This window comes from Podarcis liolepis (assembly GCF_965112155.1).
Source record: "Podarcis liolepis genome assembly, chromosome: 1".
In the NCBI taxonomy this organism is placed as follows: domain Eukaryota; kingdom Metazoa; phylum Chordata; class Lepidosauria; order Squamata; family Lacertidae; genus Podarcis; species Podarcis liolepis.
Window position 1 is genome coordinate 131,683,795 of NC_139554.1, and position 12,424 is coordinate 131,696,218.

The following is a 12,424-nucleotide window of genomic DNA, read 5'->3' on the forward strand; positions in this document are numbered from 1 at the left end:
ATAGGAACAGGAACATCCTTTTATGGTCAAGAGTACCGGAACAGGAACATCTGTTTATGGTCATGGATGTCAACTTACGTGTATAAGCTGACGTGTCTGGATTCCTGGGGAAGGGGGGAGAGGGTGCCTGAATGATATATATACTGTATGCAATTTCTCTTGCTTTTGTGTTTGCTGTGAACTGATTCACGCAGTGCCTTCTGCTATCCAGAGAGCAGAATAAACTCTTTCTCTGAACCAAACCTCGGTGTCATTTGACTTCCTTCCTCCTGTCCGGGAGCAACGCTCAGCCAACCAATCGATAAAGTCTAATAAGGCTACATTTCGGCTTTCACTGAGGTGGCAAACCTGTGTCTGAGACTGTAGGTGTGAGTCTGAGCTACCATGAATGATTGAATGCTGCTTCTTTCAAAAAGGTCCCCGTCAAAGAAACCTAGATGTCAGGGATAATGGTTCTAGCTTAGCTTTCTCCCTGACATACTAGTTTTCTGTGAGCAGGGGTTTATTTTTGCAAGACAGAATATTCAGTTATGTGCCCATTGTCATCCGAAGCTCTATAACCCAGAGCAGATTAACCACCTCGCTGAGAACTCAGTTTCCTCAGTAATCTCAGGCAAATCACTCATCACCTCTACAACTCTTCTTTGATTAGGCTACCCCAAAGCCAGGATGTCGGAAGAATTCTTTCCCGTTTATCCCTCTGCCATATGTGCATCATTTCACACATGTGAATTATTTCTATAGGAGCTGAACTCTTTAAAAATTGAGCATTTATATTGTTGTTGTTCGTTACAATCTTTCATTGAGATGCAATCAGAGCATTTGTAGGGGGATTAATATATTTGGCTGTGTAGGGAGGCTGAAGAGGAAAATGCTTATAAACTAAAAATATTTCTGGAACACTACAGTGTGTAAAAGTTCCATTAACCCCAGTTCCAACGGCGCAAGCAGCTTCATCAGAACATGAAACAAGTGGCCACAGTACTGGAGGCAGTGGCAGGCAGCTCAGTCCATAGACTTTCCAAATACTTCCATTGATTTAAGTAGAACATGTTTCTAAGGAATACTAGCCTTAGATTAAGTCATAAGGATTAATGTAGATTAAATTAACCCATGATCCACCAGATATTGTTGGATTTCAAAGCCCATCAGCCCCTGCCAACCTGGCCAGGGTTCAGGGACAGGGATAGGTAAATTTCACACATTATCCAAACAGCCAAACATTCCCTCTCCGTGCCATAAAGGAGAGGCTTATATAAAAGGTGTTAACCAGGACAGCTATGAGACGCGGGTGGCGCTGTGAGTTAAACCACAGAGCATAGGACTTGCCGATCAGAAGGTCGGCAGTTCGAATCCCCATGATGGGGTGAGCTCCCGTTGCTCGGTCCCTGCTCCTTCCAACCTAGCAGTTCAAAAGCACGTCAAAGTGCAAGTAGATAAATAGGTACCACTCCAGCGGGAAGGTAAACGATGTTTCCGTGCGCTACTCTGGTTCGCCAGAAGCAGCTTAGTCATGCTGGCCACATGACCTGGAAGCTGTATACGCCGGCTCCCTCGGCCAATAAAGCGAGATGAGCGCCGCAACCCCAGAGTCGGGGTCCCTTTACCTTTACCTTTTAACCATGACAGATACATCTTCATTCTTTGCTTGTGAGCATTCTCCCTCCTTTTATTTTCCTTCATAGATTTATATACCACTCAAAACCAAGATAGTACGTAAGCAGCTTACAAAATAACCACATACCATATGAATGTCCTAACAAGTCATGAAATGGGGGAATTGCGATGCAATGCAATATAGAATGATAAGATTTCTCCAAAGCCAAAATGTAGAAGTGCATTTTGAAAACATCTTAGAAAGTCACGGTTCCCTTTGCTCTTCCTCCCTACCTCTTGCCAAGGCACATTAGCCTGACTTCCAAATTCATCTGGTTTGAAACAGAATGCTGGGTTAGTTGGACCGTAGTTTGACCCAGCAAGACTTAAACTCTTAAAAACTCCAGCACCTCAATCACTATCTTCCCTTGTGTGTTTTCACCTCACAAGCATCCCTTGTTTCGAAACAATCCCAGGGCAATTGCAAGATGTTTGGAAAGTAACCATGGAGACACTACAAAATACAAGGACTTCTGCATCAATGTGTTTGGCTTCCTCTGAATACTCTGGAATTATCTCAGTCTTAAAGAATGAACCATTTGTATGTCACGTACCTCCAGACACGGGACAATCCTTGATGTATTTCAGAGCCAAGGAAACAAACGTTTATAAAGAAGAGTCTTTCTCTTTGTCCCTGCTCTGTAAGTTTTTCCACCTGAGATTCTCCATGCTTGTAAAAAGTTTCATGATCCAAACCCTTCGGATAATAGAGAAGACATCTGCAATCTAAGCTGTTTTCTAATCCTGTTTATTTTATCTTTTCTTTTTTACTGAGTTAAGACTCCGTAAACCTTATTTATATTTTATAAGTCACTTTGTTCGACATAGCGATGCAGGGATAATTAAATAATTCATACTCTGCTAGGGATACATAGATTTACATTTAATGTGGACAACTGTCATCTAGATTGTGATACTTGATTTTCTTAGATTTAAGAATCAATATAAAAGGCGTTCATCTCATTCCTTCCCGCTGTGTGCCTACTTGTGCAAGCCTAAGCGTGATTATAGGGACGCAGGTGGCGCTGTGGGTTAAACCACAGAGCCTAGGACTTGCTGATCAGAAGGTTGGTGGTTTGAATCCCCGTGACGGGGTGAGCTCCCGTTGCTCGGTCCCAGCTCCTGCCGACCTAGCAGTTCGAAAGCGCGTCAAAGTGCAAGTAGATAAATAGGTACCGCTCCAGCGAGAAGGTAAACGGCGTTTCCGTGCGCTGCTCTGGTTCGCCTTTCTGACAATAAGGTTCTAGCTTTGGCGGTGGTGCATAGTAATAAATGCTTTTGTTTTTTGGGGGGGACTTCTGTTGTTATCATTCCCAAGATGAAAGTTTTTTACGTATCTTTTTTTAATTCATTATATATAGTTTCCCAATATTCCTTAATTATTTTCCAGGACCACGACGTGTGAATAAAAGATCCCTCAATTTCAGCAGTGGGCAGATTGGTGCCACCAATTTTAGGTTTCCACTATGGTCCAGAGGGATACTATACTGGGGCCACCCAGGGCTGGGTTAACCATTAAGCAAGGTCAGAAAGGTAGAGAACAAGTCTAGTACGGCAGTGTAAAATGTTTGAATATGCTGAACTGGCTGGTCTGACAAACAGGATAAGAGAAAACGAAGATAAGGAATAGGAGGAGAAATAGCTGTTTATTGACTATTTCAAGAACCAGTATAGATAAATACAGTTGTACCTTGGATCCCGAACGTCTTGCACCAGGGTCAACAACCTTTTTCAGCCGTGGGCTGGTGCACCATCCCTCAGACCATGCGGTGGGCCGGACTATATTTTTTGGGGGGAAATGAACGGATTCCTATGCCCCACAAATAACCCAGAGATTCATTTTAAATAAAAGGAAACATTCTACTCATGTAAAAACACGCTGATTCCCAGACTGTCCGCGGGCCAGACTGAAAAGGTGGTTGGCTCGTATGTGGCCCACAGGTCTTAGTTTGCCTACCCCTGGTCTTGCAAGTCGAACGTTTTGGCTCCCAAATGCTGCAAACCCAGAAGTGACTGTTCCAGGTGGAAGTGAATCCACAATCTGATTGGCCTACAGGAGATTTCATGCTCTTTATTCAGCTCATAGTGGTGAGAAGGAATGGAAGTTCCCCCACAATATCTGCTTTATATCCATTATTTACACAATGGGCTGCACGTGATTGGCTAATTCCGGAATTCTCCTGTAGGCCAATCAGGTTGTGGATTCACTTCCACCTGGAGCTGGATTGGGTGGCTCCTGCGGACCAACCATACTTCTGCATTGTTCTAGGACCAATCAGACTGCTGCATTCTGAATCCTATTGTTCTAGGACCAATCAGACTGCTGCATTTTGGATCCTATTCAACTCAGTACATAACAGTGGGCTTCTATAAGTCGAGACACAGGGATAACAGCAAGAGACCTTAGTGAGCTAATGGAATGGAACGACAGGGGCAGAGCAACTGCTTATATATATTTCTGAAAGCCTGGCCCACTCCCACTCTCAACATGATTGGCTGCGAATCGTAACTCAGAGCTGAAGAGTCAATGCCGGTAGCCCAAACCCTGATAATGCTACATGATTGGATGTCATGCATCGAGTCAGAACGCAGGAGCTTACGACTCATTAGTCCAGATTGGAGCTCAGCTGACCACAGACCACTGAATGCATAACATAGGGCAGTGGTTTTCAACCAGCCTGCTATGGCACCCTGGGGTGCCTTGAAGGATGGTCAGGGGTGCCACGGGCAACACGGGTCCCTCTTTCCTTCCCTCCCTCCTCTGATACCCTCTTGCGTCTCTGCCTCCCAAAGGCTTGCACATCTGTTTGTTGCAGTGTTGTAAACAAAAATTGCCCTTTTCCCTTATGGGGTATCCAAGAGCCCATATAGAGTCCTTACATAGGTTCCCTATTGGTAGGAGAAAATAACAGAGGCCAACCAGAGAATATTGAGAAGCAAAGCAGCTAGTAAGCTTGATCTTTATTGATCTGTTGTAACAGGGTGCTCCCCTCACCCGCAGGAGAGGAGGAGGGACCCAGAAAAATGGCACGCAAGGCCTTATAAAGACTTTTGAAATTCCCCTCCTGTAGATCAAGACCACCCCCAGAAACATCATACATACATCACAGAAGGGGAGTAACCTAAGACCACCCCTTAGATACATCACACCTACATCACAGAAAAGGCAGTCTAAAACAGAACATTTGAATGTTGTTTATCTCCTGTCTGGCAGGTTACTTGATTGGATTTCCTGGGGAGCCTGGCCATTCTTTTGTAGTGATAAATACTTAGTTCCTGGGCCATGTCACAGGCTCATACCCTATTCAAACACAGACATACCCTTAAGACAGGATTTGTGAAGGAAAAGACAATGGAGAGGCTTTTCCACTTTGACCTTGCAGAGAAAACATTTGCTCAGTTTAGGAATCAAAATGGTTCCAGGTTGGTCTTCCTGTGCTGATCTTTGTATGTGCGGTTATGAACACTGCCATATATCTAAGACCTAAAAATTATTATCACAATATCCCCCCTTTGGGGCTAGAATTTTTCTTCAAAAATTTTTCCCCACAAATAATAACATCATATGTGTACAGTGGTGCCCCGCAAGACAAATGCCTTGCAAGACGAAAAACCCGCTAGACGAAAGGGTTTTCCGTTTTTGCGTTGCTTCGCTAGACGAATTTCCCTATGGGCTTGCTTCGCAAGACGAAAAAGTCTTGCGAGTCTTGCCATTTTTTTTGCTTCCCTCCCTTTTTCTAAGCCACTAAGCCGCTAATAGCCTTTTAGCCGCTAAGCCTTTAATAGCCGCTAAACCGCTAATAGCGCTAATCCGCTAAGCCGCTAATAGGGTTGCTTCGCAAGACAAAAAACCGCTAGACGAAGAGACTCGCGGAACGGATTATTTTCGTCCTGCGAGGCACCACTGTAAATAGATGCCTTTGTGCAAATATAGGATATCACATAAAAATAACACATGTAGCTCTTGGGAGAAACATTTTCTCAATAGTGTTCTATGCTATAGATTTAGCAGGAAGGTCCACTAATGACTGAAAAATGCAGTTTGCTTTGTCCTCCACCATTTTTACAACAGCAGCAGCCATGTCTGTAAGCGCTGCAGGCAAATGGTGCCTCTGGAGCTGGCCAGGGAATGCTTCCCAGGCTCCTGTGGGGCAGTGTGAAGAGGCACCTGTCTTTGGGGTGGGGGGGCAGCTCAGAGACCGGGGGGGGGCAACAGCAGCTGCCCAGAGGACTCCCAAGTAGAGGGGAGAGGAGGTTGAAGGAACACTCCACAAGCGAAGGTGTTTGAAAAAGGGTGAGAGGCTGCTACCTCTGCAGGCAAGGGGGGGACCTAACTGAGCTCCTGAGACCCACAGGGGTGCCGCAGAAAGAATGCAGTTGGTCAAGGGAGTCGCGGACTCTAAAAGGTTGAAAACCTCTGGCATAGGGCATCAAGGGAAACACCAGTTCCCAGCATTCTTGGGGTGGCAGGAATGTGCTTTAAAGGTTTAATGTCTTAGTGTCCTAGTCACTGGTAGACTTCAGGATCATGGGCCTAGGATCCTGACCTTTGGGCACCAATGCCTAAGTCTGCCTCTCTCTTTTTGCAGGTCTCTGTGCATTCCAACTGCAAGGCTCCAAAGCCTTCATTCATTTGAATTTAAATCTGAAAATCCCTCTTGCCATGACGGTGACAAGAGTGGTCTTCCTATAATCAACGTCCTGGCTACTCGTAATGATGAAATATATCGCTTGAATCCAGAAGGCTGTAATTTGAATTCCATTTAATTTCACTAATTCCAACAAATTAGTCCCCTTCTGTCAGATTCAATGGTATTCTAAAGTGGAGAAAAATCTTAACTCTCTCAGTCTTCATTATCATAATAAACACCTCCTTTGGGAGAGCATTTACCCATTATTAGAATGTTTTGTGCATAACAGTTAAAGCCATGGTTTTCCCAGTAGTGATGTCTGGAAGTGAGAGCTGGACCATCAAGAAGGCTGATCGCCGAAGAATTGATGCTTTTGAATTATGGTGCTGGAGGAGACTCTTGAGAGTCCCATGGACTGCAAGAAGATCAAACCGATCCATTCTGAAGGAAATCAGCCCTGAGTGCTCACTGGAAGGACACATCCTGAAGCTGAGATTCCAATACTTGGGCCACCTCATGAGAAGAGAAGACTCCCTGGAAAAAACCTTGATGTTGGGAAAGATGGAGGGCACAAGGAGAAGGGGACGACGGAAGACGAGATGGTTGGACAGTGTTCTCGAAGCTACCAGCATGAGTTTGACCAAACTGCGGGAGGCAGTGGAAGACAGGAGTGCCTGGCATGCTCTGGTCCATGGGGTCACGAAGAGTCGGACACGACTAAATGACTAAACAACAACAAAATGATCAGGGAGGATGATTTTAAAATAGCCCTAGTAAGAGCCACTAGAAACCAAGATATTTATCAATGGCTGATTCGGATAATATTAGTCATATGTATATTCTGTGAGTGTGTGTGCAGAGAGAGAGAGAAAACACAATAGATTTAAAAGGTTCATTTTGAGCTTCCCTCTGTGAACCAATTTGACGATGTCCTCTGAAGTACGAAGCATATTTTTACAGGAACTCCATCCATTTTTCGTAGACTGAAAGGATTCTAGAGGCTGCCTCTTTAGGTACAACCATGACTCACTGGTTCTTTCTGCCCAAGACAATGTATTTATCTCCTATGGAGAAAAATAAAAAGCTTTTCTCTTCCAAAGAGGATGCTGACAAGAAGACTCACTAGAAGACAAGCAAAAGGGTGGGTTTTTTTCTTCCAACAGCATGACCTCATAACACATGAGATATGGGACAGGCAGACAATCCCAAAGGCTTGAAGAGCAAAAGCCTTAGTGATTTCACAGCAGCGGCTAATGAGGATCTGACACAGGGATTAGTTTTTAAATGGTGTTAAAAATCACTCTTAAACAACTGGGAAAATGGCCCTTTGTTTTTATGAAATCCCTCCCCTAAAGATGCTCCTATCATCATAAGGAGGAAGTGATACTAGGCCAGGACAGTCGGCCCTCAGGATATTTTTTCTGGCCCCTGGCAACAATTGATGCTCCCATTCCCTGCAGCCCTCAAACTGCCTTCCTATAGGCACTGGGCTTTGGGAAGGAGACATGGGGGCTCTGGCAGGGTCCTAGAGCCCTCCAACCTCCTTCCCAAAGTCTAATTAGCCCAGGGGTCTGCAACCCGTGGCTCCGGAGCCACATGTGGCTCTTTTACACCCTTGCCGCGGCTCCGGGGCAGATACTAGCGAGGAGAGCATTGTGCGCCCCGACACTCCCCACTGTGGCGGGCGTTGTACTGGCTGTGACATTGCATGGGGGCGGTGCGTGCATTAGTCACGCACCGTCCTGACGTCACCTTCCCGCCCGCCCGCTACATTGTAAGGGGCATGTACGCTGGTCACTGCATTGAAAGGGGGCATGTACGCTGGTCACTGTTTTGAAGGGGAGTGAAGAACACACACACAAAAAGGTAACTTGTTAATTTAACGTTCATTGCTATGAGGAGGAGTAATTCTGAGGGGTCAAACAAAGAGATAATTTAAAAAAAGTGACAAAAAAGTTATGTTTATAATGACGAGTTTTGCGGATCCCAGTTTTTTTTTCCTTCGGAAACGGGTCCAAGTGGCTCTTTTTGTCTTAAAGGTTGCAGACCCCTGAATTAGCCATTTCCCAGCTTTGGGAAGAAGGTGGGAAGGTTCTCAGACCGTGCCAGAGCTTTGCACCTCCTTTCCAAAGCCCAGTGCCTCGCTTTGTCAGCTTTGGGAAGGCAGTGCGAGGGCTGGGGGAGGCATCAAATTTTGGCCTTGCCTCCCCACCCCACACAACAAGGCAGTGTGTGACCCACAGGTTCCGTGTCAAAGTACTCTTGTGTCCCATTTGGTATGAAAAATTGGACCACCCTGCTCCAAACAGATTAATGTGTGATTAATGGGATTTGTTGGCAGTCCACTTTGGGGTATATATGTTTGAAGCTGGAGCTTTGGTCACAATAAAGGTAAAGGTAAAGGGACCCCTGACCATTAGGTCCAGTCGTGACCGACTCTGGGGTTGCAGCGCTCATCTCGCTTTACTGGCCGAGGGAGCCAGCGTACAGCTTCTGGGTCATGTGGCCAGCATGACTAAGCCACTTCTGGAGAACCAGAGCAGTGCATGGAAATGCCGTTTACCTTCCCGCTGGAGCGGTACCTATTTATCTACTTGCACTTTGACGCGCTTTCGAACTGCTAGGTTGGCAGGAGCTGGGACCAAGCAACGGGAGCTCACCCCGTCGCGGGGATTCGAACCGCCGACCTTCTGATCAGCAAGTCCTAGGCTCTGTGGTTTAACCCACAGTGCCACCACGTCCCTCTTTGGTCACAATAGAATGCTTTAAATTTTTAGTTGTAACTTTTAACTTATGCCAATAAAGGCTAGATACATCAGTAAAATCATAAAATCATACAAAGTCATCCATGCAATATATGAAAGACCATATAACCACCATTGAATAAATCAGTCAACTTCAGATTTAGCTTTAAATATCTCGGCTAAGTACCCTGAAATAATCTTGGTAGTTTTGGAAGTATCATCCCTCAACGAATACTGGATTACAGACTCTTTGCAAATCAATGTTTTGAGCTGTAAGGGAGTCAATAGGAGATCTCTGCAATGGGAGTGGAGAAGAGAACAATCCAAAATTATGTGATGTATTGTATCTGGTGTTTTCTTATTACAGGAACAGAATCTGTTCTGGGTGGGGATTTTTTTAAACCTTCCGAACAATACAGATGAGGGGGGGGTGCATTTAGACGAGCTAGCATAAAATCTCTGCGATGCGATGGAGTTTCTAAATTATAAAAGTAATTAGGCTCCATGGTGGGGCTGCAATCCTAACTAAGCAGATGAACATACAAAAGGCTGGGGGGGGGGTAGAGTTTTTGGATTTCATGATCTAGCAGCCCCTGCTTGATGAGAGAGAAGATTTGTGAGTCATCCAATAGAAGAAGGATTGCAATCCCTATTTGCCTGAGTTTCAGGGTAATATCAGAAAACCATGTATATCTCTCAATAAAGAAGTTACAGTAGTAAGCTTTCTGGGTCTGTATTAAAATGAATTTTTAGCCAGTAATTTTAGTTGCTGGGAAAGCAATGACAAACCTAGACAGCATCTTAAAAAGCAGAGACATCACTTTGCCAACAAAGGTCCGTATAGTTAAAGCTATGGTTTTCCCAGTAGTGATGTATGGAGGTGAGAGCTGGACCATAAAGAAGGCTGATCGCCGAAGAATTGGTGCTTTTGAATTATGGTGCTGGAGGAGACTCTTCAGAGTCCCATGGACTGCAAGAAGATCAAACCTATCCATTCTGAAGGAAATCAGCCCTGAGTTCTCACTGGAAGGACAGATCTTGAAGCTGAGGCTCCAATACTTTGGCCACCACATGAGAAGAGAAGACTCCCTGGAAAAGACCCTGATGTTGGGAAAGATGGAGGGCACAAGGAGAAGGGGACAACAGAGGACCAGCATAAGTTTGACCAGCATAAGTTTGACCAAATTGCAGGAGGCAGTGGAAGACAGGAGTGCCTGGCATGCTCTGGTCCATGGGGTCACAAAGAGTCGGACACGACTAAATGACTAAACAACAATAACAGGATCTTAGGTGATATCCACGGTCTTTAATGGCAAAGATTTGGCAGGGTCCTTCCCATAGGAGATAACAGAGCCTCTCCTTAGGCAGATTCTGCTTCACTCGTTCCTGACTTCCGAACCCTGATGGTATGGTTGCATAAACACACTGGCATTGTTTGAGTGCAGCCAGAGAAGGAGAATTCACCCCAGAACTGCACCCCAGGGAAGGTTCTGATGAGATTGCTTTTGCGGCACTGTATTAGCTATGAGGGCATCAATTCAGGAGTGTTTCCGTGTTAGAATAATTGAAAGGCACATTCAACCTGATGTAAGTGAATAATAGGCCCTCGTGATTATAACAGCGCATTTCTAGTGAAATCAGCTGAGCATCTTCACCTCCTTGCCACTAAGCGTGGCGCTTCAACCTTGCGTGGCTTTTGGCCAACTCTCTGCGAAACGATAAAGCTGTCTGTGGTTGCCAGCAATGACATAACCACTTTTTAGGCAGCTGCATATTGCAATTCAGCTTTTGCTACTTGCCTAGAAAAAATAGCTGGGTAGAACCTGGAGCTTAACAACCAGGCAGCGTTGGGCGAAAGCAGTGGATGTCTCCCGGAGGTAAAGGCAGAAGGTGCTGACCTGGAAATGAGAGTACTTGTGAAGGAGATCTAATCAGAGTGGGAAGGAATTAATGCTGAAGTTATCCAGGCTACCTGTTTCCGTTTCAAAGAAGGGATGGGGCGCCTATGGCCCTCTGGACTCCCAACGCCCATAAACCAGTGATCAGGGGAGATGGGATTTGTGGTCTAGTTTCACAGTATCCTTGGTCTATAGGATGACAAATGCCATTATTTGATAATCCAGTAAGAAGTAAGCAGCACATAAGTGGCGCACAAAACACTACCAAACCACTACCAAACCATTCTAAATCTTATATTAATAATCCAAAAATTGAGAGAACAAGATACACGATCTACTACAGAAGCCACAAACAGAAAACTCATACAAGAGGGACAATTGAAAAACTATTGCGATCCAGGCAAATACAAGTTCCACTATATCATTTCTTAATTCAACTATTGGACATTGTTTTTGAAAACAATTTCTTCCGATACAAGAATGATTTTTATGTCCAAATTAAGGTCGTAGCCATGGGTGCAGCCCTTGCCCCATCTGTGGCTAACATCCACATGATTGACTTTGAGAATAAATATTTTTTTTCCAGAATCTAACTTACTTACTTCGTACTGGTCTACTACGAGAATTGGCAGCACAGGTTCATTTCTTCATTGTTTGATAATCAGCATACAGAATTACAAAGTCTGCCCAATGCCCGTGCAACCTTAACCGTATCTCTTGCCATCTCTTGGTCTTTTCAAAAATACCCTGTTTAGGAAAGCGATCTCTTTGGCAACAGTACGTCCATGAATTTTTTATTGACTCCTCTTTTACTAGGCTGTGCATATATACAGTGCCTCAGTCATAACAGTGACTGCTCAGATTCCTTTGCGTTTCGCGAGCTGTGCTTTTTCTTCTCCTGCCTGCAAATCAAAAAGCATGGTGACAGCACGCGAACTCCGTCTCCCGTTATTGTCATCTGACTTTGACATTGGAAGCATGAAAACATTTGGATGATGAGTCATCGGAGAGAAAGCCGCTGCCCTCCTCCTCCCATGTGATACGTTTCACTCTTTTTCCATAAGGCAGCCCAACTTTAGAGCTGTCGACGTTGCTGCCACACAGTTCTTTAGCAAGAGCAGAGGGGTCTGCTAAGGCCTGGCAGAAACGGCAGCTCGGAGAGGTCTGGACGGAGAACAGAGATCGGAAGTCACTTTAGCAGATGGTGTCTTGCAAAAGCTAGACCCTTAGGACATGCTCACATGACAAAAGCTGACATCGGTCTTGGCTGCTAGACAAGCGCAATGTTCCATACAGCTGTCTGTGGTTTTTTCTGATCAGTATGTGAAATGATAATTCACTGCATTGGGGTCTCAGCTGAAAATCAGTGTGGCCAGGCTGCGGTTCCTCTCCGCTGGGTGTTTCAAGCGACATGTGATTATTTATCATAATTATTAATACCTCTGGATCAGGGGTGGAGAACCTGTGGTTCTTCAGACATTCCTGAACTTCAGCT

The 12,424-nt window shown here is 45.0% G+C and overlaps 1 protein-coding gene across 1 annotated transcript in view; it reads right to left on the minus strand.

Moving 5' to 3' along the window:
- Window positions 1-11,655, minus strand: part of ABI2 (abl interactor 2) — a 72,503-nt gene extending 60,848 nt beyond the window's left edge. Inside the window, exon 1 of the mRNA XM_083473585.1 lies at window positions 11,532-11,655. The gene's annotated coding sequence lies outside the window, so the exon portion shown is untranslated. The remainder of the gene's footprint in view (window positions 1-11,531) is intronic.
- Window positions 11,656-12,424: the final 769 nt, after the last annotated feature.